General features: G+C 51.2%; 1 protein-coding gene across 3 annotated transcripts in view; it reads right to left on the bottom strand.

Moving 5' to 3' along the window:
• Positions 1-18,309, bottom strand: part of ACTN1 (actinin alpha 1) — a 90,522-nt gene that overhangs the window by 58,905 nt on the left and 13,308 nt on the right. The window lies entirely within an intron of this gene.

The raw sequence follows: 18,309 nt of genomic DNA, 5'->3' as shown, positions 1-18,309 counted from the left end.
CAGAGCATCAGGGAGGAGGACACCCGGGTCTCAGAACACCCAGATGGAGTCATCCCAGCACCTCCATCCACCCCGCCCAGGCCTCGCCACCAAACCTGTAGACAATCAGGGGGAATCATCATTAAAAGCTTCTTAAGGCATGTTCAGAAGGCCTAAAAGTGTTCCCTTTTATGGCCCAGGCCAACCTTGACCTAAGGAGCAGGCACGGCAGTGGGCCCCTGCACCTGGCACAGCCAGCTGGCCTGGCAGTACCACTCCTCACCTCCCACACACTCTGCCTTCCACCATCTCAGCAGGGCAGCCCACCCTGCCGGTACCTCAAGAAGCCTTTCCAGACATGACCATAAAAGGCAGGAAAGGAGGGAGAAGTGGACGCTATCCGCCCACTGGACTTCCAGGACTCCGCCAATCGCCCTGGGCAGGTGTTCAGGCCCTGTCCACCTGGCCCAGGCTGCCTCCCTCATCTCCCTCCACCTGCTGATTCCCAAGGGCTCTGAGATGAAGCCACCAGGTCACCATGCTCAGCTGGTCCCTGGTTTTCCGAAGGCATATCTGGGGAAGCATCCTGGTGGGTGGGGGTCAGGGCTCCGGCCCTGCCAATCTACCAACTGCTCCCTATGGCTGCTCTCTGTGGGCCTCCCTCAAGGGGCAGGAGAAGGGGGCCACTGTCCACCCCTCATCAACCTGCGGCTTTGTTATTTGCCTCTTTCCTGTCACTCCATCTCTCTCACCCTCCACCTTTACCATGCTTTAGCAGAATGTTTGCAGGACATTCTACTGGAGACACAGCACCAGGAGATGTGAATTCTAATTCTGGCTCTACCACAAGGAAGCCAAGGGCCTCAGGCCTGTCCCTTAAGCTTCAGCCTCACTGGTAAAGACTCCCACTGTTATAACAGCAAAGCAAAACTAAAGGAACAAAACAGCAGCAGACTCACGAAGGGACTAGTGGTTACCAATGGGGAGGAAGGGAGAAGGGGATTGAGGGGTATTATGATTGGCACACATGGTATCGGGGAGTCGGGGGGAAGACAGTGTAGTACAGAGAAGACAAGTAGTGACTCTGTGGTATCTTACTACACTGATGGACAGCGACTTCAATGGGGTATGTGGGGGGGACTCGATAATACAGCTGAATGTAGTAACCACATTTTTTCATGTGAAACTTTCATAAGAGTGTATATCAATGATACCTCAAAAAAAAAGACTCTCACTGTTTATGGGGCCATAACTGCCTCAATGGGCCCTTGTGAAGATCAAATGATAGAGCCCCTCAGGGAGAGGAATCTAGAAGTAGCAACATTTCCCAAATTGGCCCAATTATAAAACATATTGAATGTGCAGATCCCACCGCGACACCTGTCATTCTGGTTCAGTTGTTCGGGGGTGGGACCTGTGATACAGTATTTTAACAAGTAACAAGTACTCAGCTTGATCCTATAGCTGGGCAAGTTTGAGCAACTCTGGGCTTGAGAAATGTACAGGAAGTTTTTTTCAGCTTACCTTTCATGCAGAGAAGAGAAGGAAGGAAGGGCTTTTGCTAGAAGTGCTGCTTGGCTTTGTGCACACATACAAAATAACAAGCCCCCACTTGGGATGTCAGCCTGGGTGTTGACATCCAACATCTCTTTTAGCCTTGGCAAGGACCCCACAAAACAGACTGACTTCTTTTTACAGATGAAGAAACAAGCTCAGAATGAGGACCTGCTCAAGGACATAGCTGCAAGATGGCAGAGCTTCCCTCCACCCCAGGACTGCTGGCTCCAAAACCAGGCTTTTTCTGACACCTCACAGCCTCTGCAAGATGGACCCTCCTACAGGGAGGAACAGGGAGAAGGTAGCTCCGAGCAGGACTGTTCTCCTAGTCCATCCCCCCAAGCATGGATGTGACCTGTGCACAGGTGCTGAGTCACCCATCCTGCGGGAGAAAAGGGCACTCTCCTGCATGGGGATGGAGGCTGCTGGTTTCTGTCCCCAAACACGAGGAAGACATGGGTCCCGGAGCCTGCTATCTGGAAAACAGGTAGGACCCACCTACGAAACAGTCATCGAGCAACCCAGGGCAGGGAAGAGCTCTGAGCCAACATGCCTCTGAGTGAAGGGCTCCTTCCGGCAGGGAAGGGTGCCCAGATCCAAGAATGGATGTGGAATGAAGCCCAAGGTACCCTGGACCCCTTCTTTCCCCCAACACATAATCCCTGCTTAGCAGGCAGCAGTGGGCCCCATGACAGAGCTCTGCACCTGCCAGCTCCCCAGAGAGGAGGGCATGTCCTCCTGCAGCGGAAGCTACACACGCCCCTTCCCTGCTCACCTAAACTCTCCAGGAGTGCTCGGCCTGGGACCCAGCAGCTGAGCAGCAGACGGAAAGAGGCAGGGCAGCCTGAACCCACCTTCCTGCACGGAGTCCTCCCCGGGAGGCTGGCAACCCCCCTACACTTGGAGGACACAACAGTGACAACAGTTGACATTTAGTGACACATATTTACTAAGCACTTTGAACTGATTATCACATGTACTTTTCACAACAAGTTGAAGAGGTAGATTTTGATCCTCTTTTTAATAAAAGATGGAAAAACGAGGCTCTAGAGGGTTACATAATCCAGCCTGGTAAAGAGCAGGCCCTCACCCACAAGCCAGGCATTCCCTGACACCAAATTCCAAATTCCTCCCACTGCTTTCTCTTTTCCTCTCACTCAGCATCTCCAAGTACAGGTACTGGACCAGTCACGACCAGGACGAGAGATGGCCCCACGCTCAGGAGCCACAGCTGAGCTGGCAGATACCTACCCACCTGGCAGTGAGTCACAGACCGAGCACCTACAAGGAAGCAATGCACAGACCCCTCCCTGTTGGGGGTGGCCAGGGATGAGGCCTGTGGTAGAGGTCTACACCTGCAAGCAGGCAGGAACGAGTGTGTTCTGCACAGGGCTCTGGGGTGTGGCCATATTTGGGGCCCTGACTTGGGACAGTAGCAGCTGTGGGCACAATGGACATGGGGAAAGCGGGAATCAGAAAAGGAGATCCTGCCCTGTTAACGAGAAATAAAACTTTTCTCCAAAGCAAGCTAGGAAGTTACATTAGTCTCTGTAATTCACTGGCCAAAAATCTCTCTCACACTAAACTTCAAGGACAGCCTCTGGCAGAGAAAACCCTGAGGCAGAAAGAAGTACAAGGAAAGGAAAAAGGCCAATGAGAAGAGTGGACTGCTGGTTCTGGGGTCCCCAGATGCCTTTCCCAGGGTCTGTAGCAGGAGGAAGGTGAGGACCTGGCCCAAAATGGCTCTCTCCATGAGAAAATGCCAGAGTTTCTCATTAGCTCAGTGGCTCCAGACTTTCCCACAGCTGTGTAGCAGCCAGCAGCCAACACGGTCCATGCGCGGCAACCCAGCTGGCCAGCCCTTCCGCCTGTGCAGGCAGCTACTGTGGCAAGCCCAGCTGTCCAGGAACCCAGCACCAGAGAAGGAGGAGGAAGGAGGGGTGGTGTCCAGGGCCCTCTGCTGGCCTATCACCCTGCCTCAGGGACTCAAACTGCCTGAAAGGCACAAACAGTAAATACAGAAAATACAGCAGCTCTATTTCTGGGTATATGCAGAAGAGACTGAAAGATATTTGTACACCCATGTGCATAGCAACATCATGCACAACGGCCAAAAGGTGGGAGCGATCCAAATGTCCACCAAAAGACGAATGAATAAACTGTGATGAGTACATGCCGTGGAATATTATTCAGCCTTAAAAAGGAAGGACATTCTGACACATGCTACAATGTGGATGAATCTTGAGGATATCATGCTAAGTAAAATAAGCCATGCACAAAACGATAAATACTGAGTGATTCCACTTTAATGAGGTACCTAAAGCAGTCAAATTCACAGAAAAAGTAGAATGGGGTGGGTAAAATTGTAATATTTCCAGAATATCTCGCCTGGCTTTAGTACATCTGCATATCAATAGGCACTCAAGGGTGGGGAGAAGTGTGGCTTTAGTTCATTTGCATATCCCCAGGGGGTGGAGAGAAGTTCACCTCCATATCAATGGGTAATTACCTGGGCAACTGGAGGGCTTATCTGTATCTGAGAGGTGAGGGGTGGTGCCAGTTTTGCTTCTGCTGGAGCAGGAAAGACAGAAGGGCCCCGACTGCAGTTTGTAAGCAATAAACAGGTTTTAAACTTTATTTCTCTTTTTAACTGATTTTGGTTTTTAGAGGTATTTTGCCCTGGGATTTCTTCTCCCCAGACTTACAGGTGGGGGGTGGAATGGAGTGTTGTTTAATGGGTACAGACTTTCAGTTTTGCAAGATGAAGAGTTCTGGCGATGGGTGGTGGTGTCGTTGCACGTGAATGTATTTAATACCACTGAACTGTACACTTATAAATGGTTAAAATGGAAAGTTTCACATTTTGTGTATTTTACCATAGTAAAAAATATATAAACATATAAAATATGATGTAAGGCATAGAAAAATAACCATGTTACCTGTGGGCAAATTTTTTTTTTTAACCACAAACATGTCATACTTTCATACTAAAAACAAAAAAAAGGCCCTGAAGATTCATGAGGGTGCTTAAGACATGCTGTTCTGTAGAATGGGGCGATGGTATCACCTGACACCCCTCCTCACTATCAGGGCTAGCCTCCTCACAGAGGACGAGAAGCACCCCCCCACCCAAAGCGGTCACAGAAGACCTAGGGGTGGGCCTGCTACAGGGCTGGCCCCGCGCCCCTCAGAAAAGGGCAGGAGGGACGTGCCCCAGGCCAGAAGCAGTGCCACTCTGGTGCCCCTCCCTCTGCTCTGACTCCAAGGTGACTCTGGCTTTAGTTTGCCCAGAAGGAAGTGAGCCAGCCTATGCTTTTTCCCCTTTTAGGAAGGCACAAGGGAATGACTTGGCCTAATCCCTACCTGCCCAACCTTCCCCCTAGGCGGCTCTGGTGAAACCACCCCATATCCTTCATGGTGGGGTGGAGGGAGCTAGCCTGAGAAGGGAGACAGAGGAAATGGTTCGCCTCAGGCCCAACGACAAGATGGGCCCTTCCTCTTCCTACCCTTAATTCCCAGCAGGGATGCAGGCTTGGGCTCTGGCCCTGATGTTCCCACTGACTAGCTGTGTGGCCTTGCCTCAGTTTCCTCACCTGTAACAAGAAGGGGATGGAACATTTGCTATCAGTGGCTCCTTTCAGCTCCAAAACCCTAGGCTTCTGGCAGAGTGGGCTGATGTGCCAGAACCAAGAAAGGGTTGGAGAAGACAGGACAGCCTTGGGACAAGGAGAGCTTTGGTACAGAGGTTCCTGCCTGGTATCCCCCACCCCAGAAGCAATGTTTCTAACTGGAGCACCAGCACCCCCACACTCGGGCCAAGCCACCCAGTCATTCATTCATTCACTATTTTCTAAGCTCTTGCCCTATGCCAGGGCCTGTGCCAGTGCTGGGGAACAGCGGTGAGCAGCCCAGCCTTCAAGGTACTCACAGCCTCGTGAATGCCTCCACCAGGTTTCAAGACCTGCCACCCCACCCCCTGTCCCCAAGGCCGGCTCTTTGAGGGAGCAGAGCCCGGAAGATTAATACAAATAACAGGCAGAAGGGGAAGCCACATTGGGCCCCAAAACACTGCCGAACCAAACTGAGAGTCAGGAAAGTGTGGTTTGAGTCCTGATTTGATGTGTGACTTTGCATGAGCTTCTTCAGCCCTCTGGGCCTCAGTTCACTCCTATGTCAAGAGGGTCTTGTCTCTGGAGGACCTTTCAGCGCTGGCAGCCTGGGCACCTCTGGGACGGCAGCCCTCAATCCCGGGGGCGCAGTAGGGAGGCCTGAGGGCGTCGGCAGCACCACTGACCTGCCAGGGACCCTGCGGACTCCAGACAAGCTGAGCTGGCACCAGGACAGAGCTCCAGCCTGGCTAAGTCCAGCTGCTGGAAGCCGTCTGCAAGCAAAAGTCTGCTTTAATTTTGGGGGTAAAATGGATGTCACAGTTTTCTCAAAGTTGGAACCATTTGGCTTGGGATAGGGTCAGAGGACCAGCAGGAAGTTTCGTGCTTTCTCTGAGTCGCACTGCCTAGTAGGGAAAGAGGCACCCCTGACGCCCCGTCTCTGCCGGATTTGAACCATAAACACAGTCCTTTTCTGAAGGGGAAGACTTAACACAAACCAGATGTGGTAGGGACTTCCCCCACCCCCTCCTGGCCCTAAAATTAAACATTCAGTGTCTCCTCTGCCAAAATTCATTTGAAGGCTGAGACTTAAAGAGCCAGCACCTCCGGTTCTCACCCTCACACGCTCTCAATCACATTCCTGCTTAAACAAAATGTCAAAGTCCCCAAATGGCAAGTGCGGATGGGGCGGCCCCCCAGGAGTGCCTGGCACCCCTGCAGGCCAGGGACAGATTAAAAAGGTCACTGGAGAAGGTCCACTGATCCTCCACACCAGCCCAAAAGGTTCCAAAGGGCAGCCTTTCAGGGTTGGCTCCTGTGCCCCTGGGGAGGGCAGCCAGCTCACAGGGAGCATGCACCAGCTCTGTCCCTGGGGAAGTCTGACGATTTCTGGAAGAGTTCATTTCCAGGACTTGAGTTTACAGTCTGTAGAAAAATGGAGTGAATACAGGCATCTTATTTAACTCTGATTTCATTCAAAGCTGTACGATCCAGACAATGCCCACATCAGAAGTGGACTCTGCTGGGCCTGCAGGCTTCCCAGCTCCCCTGTCTTGAAAGATTCCTGGTCGTACAGATGCTTTCAATCCCAGCTGAAGGCTCAGACAGAACACCTCTCTTCCCCTCACATCCCCATGCACTCCACCTGAGCCAGGGCCATGCCTCAGCACCCAGCACTAATCAGCTTGCTAGCAGAGGAAGATCTCTCCTCCCCAGCAACACATCCCCTGCCCTTAAGCTCAGGGGACCATGTCTAATAGCTTCTGTGCATGCCACAGGGCCTAGCGGTGCACAGCACACACTGAAAATGCTCAGAAAGACAGTTAAATCTCAAGGAGCTGTCATTACATAAGCCAAGGGACAGGTGACAGCAGCAAAATACTTGAAACAGGGCAGTGCTTCAGAATGAAATCCCCTAACTTGCTATAACACTTAAAGGCTATTTTTCTTAAAAAGTATTTAATCCTACAATCTATCGCAGCTGTTTTCATTTTTGCATTCTCTTCCTGTTTATGCTGGTTTTTATAGTTATAACTGATTATAGTGCACATACTACATAATGTTTTCCTACTTTCAACAGTCTGTTGACCATTTTATTCCTGTACATCTCTTCCTAAATGTCAATTTAAAGGTTGAAAGAAATGTTCCACCACTATAATGTATCAGGATAGTTTGTTAAAACCCTTTCCTTCTATTAGACATGGAAGCTTCCCCCCGGCAACCCCATTTTGCTCTTCCAGATGGCACAGAGAATATTCTTTGCCATTTCTTTTTTTCAGTTGGGCAGTTTTCTTAGGACACAATGCTGGGGGACGAAATTACCAAGCCAGATGGTATGAACATTTTCATAGTTTTTGCTACAGAAATGAGCCATGTAATTAACCCAGAAGCTGTACCAGTCCTTAACACCTTCAGAAATGAGCACTTCCATTTGTTCAACTAGAGTACTGCCTGATTGGATTTTGTCCCCCTTTTAAAGTTGTTCCTCAGTTAAGCTGTACTAACTGGAGGACTCCACCTTCTCGGGGCCTCCAGGGTACATGCTGTGGGGACCCTTTTTCATAATCTTAGCTTCAAGTGCCACATCCACTACACCAATCCTTGAAACTCTAGTCCACTCTGCGAGGGGGACATGTCCTAGCTCCCTGAGGCCTTCCCTGTCACACTCCCCACCTCTATTTCTGAGACCCCAGATCACTCTCCACACTGGGGCTCCTATGGTGCCACATCCCCCCAAGAAACTCCCACCAGGCAGAGGCAGCCAGAGGGTTGCTTGGCCTGGAGCCCCCAGTGTGGCCCCCAGGGATGTGGAGTCATGAGGGGATTGCCTGTTAAACTGAGTCCTACAGGCCAGGCTTCCCACCGCCTGTGGGCCTGTCTCCAGGGGGGCAGTTTGAGTCTGTGCCAGTAAAACATGCTGCTGCTGGCAGACCCCAGGCTGAACTGACGCAGTATCATGACAATGCGGAGGAATTCACACAGTCTAGAGCCAACCCAAACCCCTGTTGTCACACTGGCTGGATGAAAGCTACAACCCAGACAACAGCCCACAGTTAGAATCTGGCTCAGGGGAGACTAAAGGGTTAGAGCTCACTAAGGTGGGACAGGGAGGGGAGCGGGGCCAGGCAGGATACAGAATGTTGAAAAGCGCTCTCTCTGCAGGAAACCGAACACCAGCACTGGCAGGTCACTGGAGGACACAGATGTTTGTGCTCAGTGACAGGGAGGGCCCACTGAGCAGGCGATGAGGAACTGATGGGCAGGGTCGGCCACCTGTCTGATACCAACAGCCCCTCAGAATGCCCAGGATGAGAGCATGACCTCCATCATTTCACTGCAATACTGTTTTAAAGCAGCCTTGCAGATACCAACTGGCCCACCTGCTCCAAAGCCAAAGACAATTTGCATCAAGGGAAACAAGAATAGATTCTTTCCTTTTTACTTTCCCTCTAAGTCATGCAGGCATGGGGTCCAGAAGAGACACTTGGTTCACATTTTGGAGAACCAGTGATTTTTTTTTCTTTTTTGTGTGTGGTAATTTACTTGCCAAATAAGCTTTTAACAACATACATAAAAAATGTTGAAACCATTTCAATATACTTTCATAAGAGTTGCCTCTGTACAGATTCATATTTTTTTTCTTGAGAGCCAGTGATTTTATGGTCTAAGTCTACAAGAAGACAAGTGTCACCAGAATGTTCTGGAAGAAGAGTGCATGACTGTGAAGAGCTAGATTTGTTCAGATGAGCTCCTATTGTTGAGACTGAAGCAACAGTATTTCCCAGTTAATCCCTCATAGAGGTCTCCAGTGTTATCTAAAAATTAAGTAGGAAGCTTGCTAGAAAAGCAGATTCCTGGGCTCTGAGCCCAGAGCATTTGGTCTGGCAGGTCTGGGCAAGGCCCAGGAGACGACAGTTTGTACATGAACCCTAGGTGGGCCACGGACCACACTTTAGGGAATATGGAATTGGATGAAACTCTTCACTTGGGTAGCAGAGGTTCATGGGAACCAGATACCTACAGAGCAGCTGTGGTCACCTGGAGTGGCTGATCATTTAATAAGGTGGAAACAGGAGGCCCTTAGTGGCTGAGCGCCTGCACTCCTCATAGCAAAGGAACCTCTCCCTCAGAGAGCAGAGCACAAGCCATTGTCTCCTCTGGAGCTCCTCGCTCCCTCCCAATTACCATGAATCTTAAGTGGCCCAGAACTTATAGTTCACTGGGCTCCTTCTGGGTGGGGAGAGGCAAAGAGCGCAGAGTGTCTAACAAACCAGACAGAACAAATCAATCCCAGCCCATCCACATGGCCACAAGCTGGAGCGCTAGGAGGCCCCAACAGGGAGCTCTTCACTCAAATGACACAGACAGCAGCTGAGACATTCCGGTGGCTTCCCCTTTCACTGTCCCCAAGGAAATGTCCCAACGCCAAGATTCTCTCTGGAGAATCCCATGGCTCCAAAGTTCTGACATCCTCAGCCCCTGGACATTGGAACACTGTCCCTCACTGTGTCAGGTGGGCTGGCCACAGGACACTCTGCAATAGGACATCAAGTACCTTCTAGGTGCACCTCCCGACAGCCCAAGAGTCTCACACATGGAGACAGGGGTCCAGATAACCCTAAGATACCACCATTTAAGCATCTTCCCTTCCTCCCCCAAGAAATACTGTGGACCTACAGCTAGGTCCCTGCCCAAATCCCACCCAACTCAGTGGGAGGGTCCGAGCAGCTGGGAAAAAGAATCTTCTCTGTATCACCCCCTACTTATGGAAAACATCCAGGTGTGTCATTCCCATCTGCATGGCACCAAACGCTCCCAGTGTATTCACCCTCGGCATTTGAAGCCACCTGGTAAGTCTTTAGCCAGCTCTGAGTTCCTAGGACTGAGTGAGACCTCATTCCCTGCTTGAAGTCAAATCATTGAAAAGTGAATTTCAAGTTTATGAACAGTGCCATTACTTCCCATCCCAGCATCTGGGAAATTCAGTCAGATACAGAACTGCTTGGTGACACTGGAGCTGCCCAGTGACACAAGTAACAGTGCAGGTTGGGGGTGCCAGGAACCCTCAGCCCAGAACCAGCACCCCAGCCAAGAGTTCAGCAAGGGCCCAGCCAGCATGGGAAGCTGTCTCTCCTGCCCCGGAGGCTCCTCCTAGCAAAGTGGGTGGAGGAGAGGTCACCTAGCCTGGGGAATGTTTGGGTCAGAGAAGTAAAGCCCCGGGGAAGTGAGAGCAGGAGACAACACGTTTAGGTTCTCCTATGTGATGTCTCCCACTTCCCTTCAGTTTTACTAAAACACCCTGGCTCTTCCAACCAGCCTCATAGACAGACAGGAACTAGGGGAATGTGGTCAGGAGCCAGGTCTGGGCAAAATCTTCTCAGACACAGATTCTACAGATTCTACCGGCATTCATCAGCTTGGTGCCCCAGCCCCTTAGGTCTTGCCTGGCCTGTGGTAGCTACTGAGGAATCTGCTAAGTTGCCAGTGGCTAATAATATTTCACACGTTCCACCCAAATATTTAAATCCCAACAGTTTTCTGAACTACCTTCTATGTATTTAGCACTAGCTAAAAATGTTAACAAAGCCTCAGAACCTTAGAAATGCAAGCCCACAGCCAGACAGGCCAGGGGCTGAGAAGATATTCTGGGTCAGAAGTCAATCAGGTGCCCCCCTGCCTGGAATGGGGTGCCCAGGGTCAGCCGCTAACAGGGGCAGGCTCAGCTCAAACCCCTGCCTGCCAAGAGGTGACAGGCTCACTGCAGCATCACACCAAACCACACTTTCAGGGTAGTAGAATTGCAGGTAATCTTTATTTATTTTCTTCTTTGTGCTTTGCTGTATTTTCCAGATTTTTCCACCATAAATATTACTTTAATTAGTAAAAAAAAACAAAAAAAACAGGTTGTGTATTGCTGGTGGCACATTAAGCAGTTGTCTTATAAAGGCAACTGATTAATATGTAAAAGGACTCATAGAAATAATGATCATCTCCTTTGATTAACCCAGTTCCTATATATTATCCTAAAATACAGGAAAATGTCCACATGAAAGGAATATTTAGAGACATTATCTACAATAGCCAAAAACTGGAAACCATGAAAAGATCCAATAAATGGGAGCATTAAGTGTATGTCACCTAGCTGAGGAGTAAGGCAGCCAGTAACGGAGCCAGGCCAGGGCCCAGCCCCAACAGGCACAATCGTTTCCTTCCTGAAGCCTCGCCCCTGCTTTGCGGCAAAGAACCCAAGGCCAGGAGCACTCTGATGAGACACAGAGCAGGCCTGAAAGTACTTCTAGAGGACAGCTTTGGCCTCCACAGCCTTCTGAAAAGGTGGAGTGGGCCGAACTCTAGTTTTCCAAACAAAATAGCAGCTTTGGCCCTTGCATGCCCAGCATCTAAAGCAAAAAAAAGTTCTTTTCTCTGGAAAGAAGAGGTGTTCCACCCCTGGAACACCTCTGAACACCGGGCTCTGCAGCCCCCATCAAACAAGTTCAAGTGAGTCTCCAGGAAATGCCAATGAGCATCTGCAGGAGCTGAGGCCTCACCTAGGCTGAACCTCCAGAAATAATAGGATGAGATTTCACTGTTCAGCTCCTCATAGAAATGCCTTCCAGGGTCAGATCAAATGCCACTCCCTCCAGGCAGCTTTCTCATCCACCCCCAGAAACTACCCCCACATCTGACCAATCAACATAAACAAACTTCCTGCACTTCTCCTTCAAAACCCTCAGTGCACCTGAAATCACATCCCCAGCTTCCATGCTGTGAGTGGGGGGGGGGGGCGGCACAGTTTGCAGCTGGCACTCCTTCCATGTGAGCTGAGCTGAGTGGCCAGCAGATGGGATGGTTTAGCCCTGCTGAGGGCCAAGGTTTGGCCAGCTGGACTAGAGGTTCCCCCTCCCTCCACTGGAGGCCGCCAGAATGGCTGGTGTCTGCCTCTACAGCCTCCATCTCCTCTCTAATGACAACAGCCCTCATGGGGCAGAGCAGTGTCAGTGGTCCGAGTAGATGCAGAGGAAAGGTCTGCTGCTCAATTTCCTGCCTGGCCCTGGGGAGCAAACAGCACTTCAGAGGCAGGCTGACTCATCACCTCCAGGAGGAGTGAGCTCATTCCCTCCCAGGGCATCCTCGGAACTGGTAACCCATGGCTGACATGGCTCCCTTGGCAACAGGCCAGCACCCCCTCCACAGCCGCCTTCCTTGGAATACCATTTGCCTGTGTCCAAGGGTCACTTAACCAGCTTGCCCTGAGCGCAGATCCTTAGAACAGATAGTGATAAGAGGCCTTGAAGGCCAGGCATGGCAGAAGTTCCCACCCTCTACCTCCCTCTCCACTCCTGCTTCAACAGCTCAAGCCTACCAAGTCACACATTCAAGACCAGGAAACTCATGCCTAACAGCTCATTCCTTCCTTGGGAAGTCTGTTAGAAATTCTGAGCTAGACTCCATCTCCCCCCCAACTCCACCCAGCACTACTGCTCCCCTGGGCCTACGAACACAGCATGTCCTCTAGAAAACAGCCTGGAGCCTTCTCTGAACAGCCAGGTCCCTTCAACTCTTCCTGTGACATGGTGCCCACCGTTCCCATGGAATTATATCTGCCTCTCATCTGCTCAATGCACAGTGTGCAGTTCAGACAGCTGAGCGCTAAGCAGGACTTGGGACAAGTCTGGAGCCCACCACTGCCCTGAAGATGGCCTGAGCTTGCTGCTCCACTGACTCGCCCCGTGCCGTCACCCACCCCCAGGCCTCTCTCTGTAGCCACTCCCTGCCCACTGCTTCACACTCACCTCCTGCCCCTCCCTTCCCAGAACTTAGCAGTCACCAATGCCTTTGGTCATGCTGTTTGCCTGGCCCTCTAGCCACCACCCCCACTGCCTGACTCACTCTTACATATTCTAGATATAATTTTCAGTTTACGTTATCATCTCCTCCAAGAAGTCTTGTATCCTGTACTTTCCAAGATGGAGTAAGGCCTTCCTTGGGCCCCCTTCACTATACTGCATGTGACATCTATGGACATGGCAGGAAAATGCCAGTTTGTGGGTCTCTCCTGGCCTCCTCAGAGGCAGATCACGCATCTGGCCCTGCTCCAAAAAGAGCAAGTGCTTCATATTTGTTAAATCTGGGTGGCAAGCACATAAGTACTTGTTTTACTATTTTCTGTACTTTTTCTTATATTTGAAATGTCATTAAAATAATGATCCACAGTAAATGTGAAGTGAGTGCATAAACTACCATTAGCTGCTCTGCCTTCAGCCCCAGTGTGTATGTCTGAGCATCTCATGTATCTGGCCCAACTCATCCTGCAGAAGCCACACGGCCAACCAGGGAGCAGTTGGTTCAAACTTCAGGTGAGCCTGACACTGCAGTGTCACAAGGCTGAGTTTGCATTAGTACCGTAATGATCATTTCATCTCCGCTTGTCCCTTCTCACTTGAGAAGTTCTAGCAGTTCACATGCTGTGCTCATCTCCTAATAAGATAACCCAGATGGCTAAATAAAACCCAGAAAACCCAGGCAGGTTTCACCGCTAATTGTTGAAGCTGGGTAATGGGTACAAGGGGACTCATTATACTATTTTCTACTCCTGTGCTTGAATTTTCCATAATCAGAGTCTTTTTTAAATTTATTCCTTCATCCAACTAATATTCCTTAAGTGCCTACTACATGCCAGGCATTGTAGATAAAGAGAGAAATAAGACACAACTTCCCCCTTCCACAAATTGAAACTTCAATAAATTCTAAATTATTTGCTATTGTATCCCTCCCTGGGAATGAAGCACTGATTGGCATTTGTGACATGAAGACAGTGCTGACCTCCCCAAAGGAACAAAGAGCTAATGGCAGGCACCATGTCTCCTGGGCTTGTCTTCCCGGCCCTGCTACTCTGCCTACTCTGGGTTTCCCCCCAAAACTGGGGCTTCCCCCAATTCACGAAGCAGCTGCAAGAAGGTAAGGGTGGGCCTCAGACTGCTACAATCTCACACACCTACAGGATCCCTGCAACTTCAAGGCAACCTTCCCTCAAAGGGCAGGATCTAAACACCTCCATTCTGCCATTACAACACTTCCCAGCGCACGCTCGGTATCAGGAGGTAGGGCAGCTTTGCGGGGGGTAGAAATAAAGGCCACATGGAGGTCCCTGATCTCAAGGTAATCACGGCCCTATTGACTGGAAATGCTTGGATTTGAATCCTAGCTCTACCACTTACTAGCTGCCAGACCTTGGGCGAACCACCCAACCTCTCTGGGCCTCAGCTTTCCCATCTGTAAAACAGGGCTACTAGTACCCTTGTCCCAGTGCTTATCTGTAAAAAGCTAAGGACAGTGCCAGGCACATATCATTACAAGAGTGAGGGCATATGACTCTTATACTACTGTTATTATTCATTGTCATTATTATTATTTACCAGTCTCCCACAGCATGTTAATTGGTCTAGGTGGCAATGGGCGTGAAACTCTCTTTGCAAAGAAGAAGCCACAGAGGTAAGGCCAGATTCAAGGGACAGGCTCTGGCCGGCCTCTGGTTGCCTGGCATTATTGTATCAGCCCGCCTGATACAATTCCTGATTTCTGAGCAATGCCCCAGCTCCAGCCTGATGGGTAACAGATGCCCACAAGCCTATAAATGCTTTCCATCTGGATTCTTCTCTCAGAGAAAGCCAGCAACGCTTCTTGGGCAGGAGACCCTCCCCCCCCACCCCACCCCCGCTACCACCGCCACCCCCTGGACCCAGGATGTAGTAAGCCAGGCTGGTAAGTGTTTTGTTATTTGGGGGTCTGGTTTTGTTTTTTGGAACCAGCTGCCACGTTCTGCTCACTCTGAGACTAGGTGGTGCAGCCACATTAGCCCCCATAGGTCTGGGTGTGAAACTCAGTCGGTAGCGTACTAGTCTCAGTGTGTTCTCTGACTTACCAGGGTTTTAATTCCTGTATTACTAAGCCCTGTAAATAGCGCTACCTACTTGTGAGGATGGAATAAGTGTGTGTATATGAAACAGTCCGCACCGGGCCTGCAACAAGGAGAGAGAAAGACTACCACAGCTGTTTCAGAGGGTGAAGGCCTGAAGCCCCTCTAGACACAGGAGCAGTCCAACTTTGACACAGCCACGGAGGTGCCCTGCTCTGGGCCAGCCAGTGAGGGCACGGCCAGCGCCCCTTAGCTTCAGGAAGGAAAGGAAAGCCGCCATCTGCCAGGTGAGGTCCACTGGACAAACTGGAGCTGTCACCGCCGGGCAGAAGGGAAAGAGAACAGACATGTGGAAGACAGGAAGAGGGCAAAGAGAATTATGGAGGGGGATAAAGAGCCCCCATGTGACCCTGAGCCTCCCCTCCCTCCACTGCTCACACGGCGCTGGGACGAGCGTAGTGTCAGGGACCAGAGAGGCGGCCACTTCCTGGTTCCTCGGGAAGTGTGTCAGGTGAGAGGCACCTGCAGCCCGAGGAGGGCGGAGACCTAGCTCAATCTCTAGTGAGGGCCTTCCCTTCTCCAAGCAGGGCTGACAGCTGGTGCTGGCCACCAAGCAGGAGTGACCTGGCAGCGAGGAGGCAGCAGGGTAGCCTGGAGTTAGCAGTGTGGACTCTGGCCAGGCTGCCCCGGGTTCAAAGGCCAGAGCCCCACACAGGGGCCGTGTGGGTTGGGGCAGATAATTTAATCTTGCTAAGCCTCAGTTTCTTCTGTAAAGTGGAGATACAGATGTAATATATCTATACTTCATAGGGTGGTTATGACAATTCATCGATACAATGTGTGCAATGGAATCAGCACAGGGCTGGGCATGTGGTAGTGTTAGCTGTTCATATCAGCACCAGAACCACTAGGGCCACTAGTGCTACCACCACTTTTCCTTTGGCTCAGTTTGTCACTTCCCTACTCAACTGCAACTCAGGAGCCGGTCCCAGGAACATCTGAGTGTATGGGGAGCCATACAAAGGGCCCTCCTGTCCATCACCATCTCCAACCTGGCAGAGCACAGCTGCTGTCATGTGTGAGATTCATCTGACCTTGACCACCCACACACTAGGAGCTCCATCTGCCTTTAGAGCAGAGTCACCCTGCCTGGCTGTTAGCAGGTGTTCTGGAGCCCACCTGCAAGGATGACTTCAGAAGACAGTTTTTATGGGCTGGGCCCAGAATAAACAGTCTTTACCAAAACCTGCCCCACAAGGAATGAACTATGGCAGAGTATCATTGGACAAGTCAGATCACCACTGTGGACCTCAATCTCTTCATCTAAGCAGGTGATAATATGGGTCCTTTCTGGCTCGGGCATTCTATTATGTGATTCTTCAAACCACTACAAGGGAAAGAAGGGACAGAGCTGGTTCCTGGGAGTAAATAAAGTGAAAGGCAAGGCAGCCTCCAGGCTGAAATCCTTGCTCCCTGGCTCCAGCCAGTTTCTCCTACCCACTGAGCCCACAGGCAGGCCACCTCCCACACACTAGGCCTGTTGGGTAGCCACGCCCACACAGAGGACCAATTATGAATGGTCTACCTTCCAGTGGGCAGAGATGCTCTCCCCACCTACTTGTCCTGAGCCACCCCATGCACCTCCGCCCCCAACCTCACGTGGAGCATCTAGGCTAGAAGGCAGAGCTAAGGGACCTGCACCAATCACAAACAAGGCCTCCCCCATGCGCCCTGCCCCAGACACCCGGCTTCCTTCCCACTTGGCCGCATTCCAAGCAGGCCATTTCCAGGATAAGAGTGCATTCAGGGTCCAAGATACACAGCATCTCTGGATCCATAAGGGAAGTGCATTCACCTGGCCCCACCCACACCCTCCCTGAAGGGTAGAAACAGATTCCTGAAAGCTGAGGCCACAGGAGACTCCTAAAGACAAGACTCCATGTGTCAGCAGAGCACTTAATTTCAGGGCCGGGCTGGCAAGCCTGGGAGTGAACCTCAAGATCAGCTCTAGAAGTGCCTGGGTCTGCTAAATGACCCCCTGACCAAAAGGACAGAAACACAGAATGCTGGCATTGACCCAGACCCTAGAGATCATCTCCATGTGACAGGCCAAGTTAGGTGTTTACCATAGAAGCACCAGCACCATCCTTAAGCCAGCCCTCATTTTCTAGGTGAGGATCAGATGTGACAAGGCCAGCATGACACGGCCGCAGTGGGCAATGCTAAGGCAAGATCTCAGGCCTTCCACGGCCCTGGTACAGAATGCACAGCCCTCTCCCTGTACTGAGGGGACAGGACAAGGGCCTCCCAAGCAGCTCCCTGGCCTAATAGTTTTAAAAAGACAGTCTTTTCACACCTACTCCTCTCCTACATGCCACCCTGCAGAGTCCCAAAAGAAAGGGAGCAGGAGGTAGGTGGACCAAGTCCCCGCTGGGCTCCACATGCTGGCGAGCTAGAGGGCCCCCGAGGGGTTGTCTGGTTCCACACTCCCCAGGCACACTGTGGCTAAAGAAAGCAGGCTGTTGGCTGACGCGTACCACTCTAGAGGGAACTCTCAGTGCTGGGACTGGGGAGAGAAGGAGGACCAAGGCTTGGGTTTTACTTCCTTGGACGCCCCCAAACCCACACAAGAGGACCAGAAACTCCCTAAGATTTTCTAAAGTAGGGGCTCCAGCCAAATACAATAAGGGCAGGGAGCAGAGGGACGTGTCAGCCTGGCCAGTACCTCAGGAGAGGAATCTGAAGTGGGCTGCTGGCCAAAAGAGGAAAAAACACAGCTGGACTGCCTAATAGGGAGCTGGGGCCTATGCCGGCTCCCTCCTACCCCCACAATTGGGCGCCCAGGGAAGGGGGTGGGGTGCAGTATTGCATGGCAAGGCCTGAGGTCATCCAAGCCTCAAGCCCATCGCAAACATAAAGCCAGCTTCCCTGGCTTCTGGCCTCCTCCTGACTCCAGGGCACAACTCTGATGCCAGGGAGCCAGCCCAGGCCCTGCTCTGGGATCTGAATTCAGCCCTGTCACTGGAGTGGCCCTCAGTGACTCAGACATGCCACCCAGCACCTTAGTATCTGCCAGATATCTGCTGGACTGTGGCTGCTACACCCCCTCCAGGCAGCCACTGTCACCATTCATCACATCCAGTATTCAGTGAGCGCCTACTGTGTGCTAGCAGGAGGCTCCTGAGGAGTCACCCTTGCTCAGGGTATAGGAGCACATCTCCCTCCCCCAAGAGAAAGAACACAGCTTTT

This window comes from Manis javanica, chromosome 8, assembly GCF_040802235.1.
Source record: "Manis javanica isolate MJ-LG chromosome 8, MJ_LKY, whole genome shotgun sequence".
NCBI classification, from domain to species: domain Eukaryota; kingdom Metazoa; phylum Chordata; class Mammalia; order Pholidota; family Manidae; genus Manis; species Manis javanica.
Note: the sequence above shows the minus strand (reverse complement) of the source record. Positions and strands in the feature narration are given on the sequence as shown.